We start from the raw sequence: 3,347 nt of genomic DNA on the forward strand, positions 1-3,347 counted from the left end.
AAAAAAAAAAGACATGACCACTATTAAAAAAAAAAAATGCCAACTGAAATAACCCAGTCACAAACAAATGCTGTGTGATTTCATTTATAGGAAGTATCTAAAGTAGTCAAAGTCATAAAAAACAAAAACTAGAATGTGGTTGTCAAGGGCTGTGTGCAGGGAAATGGGGAGCTGTTCTTTGGTAAAGAGTTTCAGTTATGCAAAGGTGGGGCAGTTCCAGAGAGCTGTTGCATAGTCACATATACACATGAACACCACTGCACACCTTGAAGACGGCTAAGCTGGTAAGTTTCATGGTATGTGTGACAAGTGTTTTTCACCACAGTTCATAAAAAATGCTTCTGCAAGTCTTTAGCATAAGTGATGAGTAGAATTGGAAGTTTCCAGTTTCCAGAGCTCAGTATTAAGCTGTGAAAAAGATGGCTGTGTCAAATTTTCCTGTGTCAGTGTGTATACTACTTTAAAACTACTGTCCCATCCCTAGAGACCTAGGGAAATGCTTGTAAAGTTCTGTTTTCTGGTCTTTGATGTAGAAAAGGACGAAGGAATCATTTTGGAAGCAACTTATCACATTGGACCTCCCAGATCTGGGACTCGAGAGCTTCGTGACTTCAGGTGAGTCACTCCCTTCTCTGGAGGGCCTCTTGCTTTCCTCTGTACAATGACATGATGGACAAGGTGACCTCCAAGTTTCTTTCCATTTCTGTTACTGGACTGTCCTCTTATATAACCATTTTGCTTTTCTGAATTAAAAAGAAATGGTGAAAATACTAAACATTTGATGCTCAATCAAATCATGTGAAAATAATTAAAATAAAGGCTGGGCACAGTAAACCCAGCACTCTGGGAGGCCGAGGCAGCCAGATCGCCTGAGCTCAGAAGTTCGAGACCAGCTCTGAGCTAGAGCAAGACCCTGTCTCTAAAAATAGGCGAGCGTTGTGGTGGGTACCTATAGTCCCAGCTACTCGGAAAGTTAAGGCTAGAGAAGGCAAGAAAATTGCTTGAGTCCTTATGTCTCAAGGTTGCTATGAGCTATGATACCCGAGCACTCAGGAGGAACAAACTGAGTCTGTCTCAAAAAAAGAAAAGAAAAGAATTAAAATGAAACTATAGGTTGAATATCCATTATCCAAAATGCTTGGGACCAGAAGTGTTTCAGATTTGGGATTTTTTTCAGATTTTGGAATAGTTCCATATTCTAAGGGATCCCATTAGCATCCCATACTCCAGACCTTGCTCCATTTTTTGACAACCTCTTTTTAGTGTCATTAGTTACAAATGGCCTAATGAGCTATATAGACATTATCCCTAGGTCATCTTTCTTGAGTGCAACTCATTTAAACAATGTGCTTCTTTAAGAAACCTCTGAAGTATCATGATGGACGCCCTGGCTGGAGGATGGGGTTGCGAACTTGGGACAGGCAGGTTTTCCAGGCCCCTTAAACACTGTGTTGGACACTCCTCCTTCTGGCTTCGAAGACTTCCCTTCAAGCTGCTCACAGTCAGGTAAAGGATAATGTAATAGCTTGAAGAGTCATCCTTCCTGTGGTCCACAAATTCTCAACCACCTAAAGGAAAGGACATGCCAAGCTACTCCACAGAGGGCCACAGTGTGGCAGCACCACATCTTGCCAAAGCTTGGGACACAGGGAGTTGGGCAAAAATGAGGAGTACGAAGTTCCAGTGCACTAAGGGTACAGGCAGACCATTAAATTGACGATGTGCAGATAACAATAATAGCTAGAGCCTAGGAGTCTTGACTACGTGTCAGAGTCTTCTCAAAATGAATTCCCCTTATTAACTCATTGATTTGCAAAACAACCCTACTGGTATTACCCTGATTTCACAAGCAGAGATCTACACCAGACGGGTAAAGTAACTTGCAAGATGATATAATGAGGAACCTGGAAAGCCAGGATCCAAACCCACATGGCCTCTCTTTAGAGCTGATGCTCCTCTACCAAATATGATGTCATTCAAGCATTCACAAGGAAATCTTGAAAATAAAGCAAAATGTTGTAAAACAGTATCAAGTCCACAGTAGCCATCTCGCTAATGTAGCGAGAACATATGACACGCAGGCAAGGCCATCAGTGAGCACAGAGGAGGGCATCAGCAAATCTTTTTTGGCAGGGGTCATATGGGAATTGTTCAGGCTTTGGTGGCCAGATAACTCCCATCGGAACAATCCAACTCTGCCATCATGACGTGAAAACGTCCATAAACAGCGTTTAAAGGAATGAGCATGGCTGTCTTCCAATACAACTGTACTTGTGGACGCTGAATTTCATGTAATTTTCATGTGTCACAAAATATTTTTCTTCTTTGTATTTTTCCCAGCCATTTAAAAATGTAAAGCCATTCTTAGCTGACAGGCTATCTAAAAACACACAGTAGGCCAGTTGGGCTCCCCGGCTATAGTTTTGCGGACCCCAGGTATAGAAGAAAGAAGAGTGTCTGGATTTAGTTCAGTAAATGCATCCCATGAGCAAGTGCTGAAATATTGAGACCAGTAGACAGAAATAGTCCTCCATGGGAAATTAAGTTCAATGAAATAAACCAGGCCCAGAAAGACAAATACTGCATGATCTCACTCATGCGGAATCTCAAAAGTAGTTCTCCTAGAAGTAGAGGGTGTGTTAGTGGTTACCAGAGGCTGGGAGGGGAGGTAAGAGGAGGAATGATAAGAAATTGGGCAACAAGCATGAAACTGCGGTTAGGGAGGAGGAGTAAGTTCTGGTATCCTATTGCGTAATTGCGTAATAGGATAACTACCATTGACAATAACGTATATTTCAAAATAGCTAGAAGAGAGGGTTGGTTTTTTTGAGACAGAGTCTCACTATGTTGCCCTAGGTAGAATGCCATGGCGTCACAGCTCTCAGCAACCTCAAACTCTTAGGCTCAAGCAATTTTCTTACCTCAGCCTCCCAAGTAGCTGAGACTACAGGTGCCTGCCACAACACCTGGCTATTTTGTTGTTGTTGTTGTAGTTGTCATTGTTGTTTGGCAAGCCAGGGCTGGGTTTGAACCTGCCAGCTCTGGTGTATGTGGCTGGTGCCCTAGCCACTGAGCTACAGGTGCCAAGCCTAGAAGAGAGGTTTTTAAATGTTCTTATCACAAAGAAATGGTAAATGTTTAAGGTGATAGATGTGGGCTCAGCACCTGTGACTCAACACCTGAGCTGGCAGGTTTGAATCCAGCCCAGGCCCGCCAAATGACAATGATGGCTGCAACCAAAAAACAGCCGGGCAGACATTGTGGCGGGCACCTGTAGTCCCAGCTACTTGGGAGGCGGAGGCAGGAGACTCGCTTGAGCCCAGGAGTTGGTGGTTGCTGTGAGCTGT

This window comes from Otolemur garnettii, unplaced genomic scaffold (assembly GCF_000181295.1).
Source record: "Otolemur garnettii isolate 467f Iridium unplaced genomic scaffold, OtoGar3 scaffold00026, whole genome shotgun sequence".
In the NCBI taxonomy this organism is placed as follows: domain Eukaryota; kingdom Metazoa; phylum Chordata; class Mammalia; order Primates; family Galagidae; genus Otolemur; species Otolemur garnettii.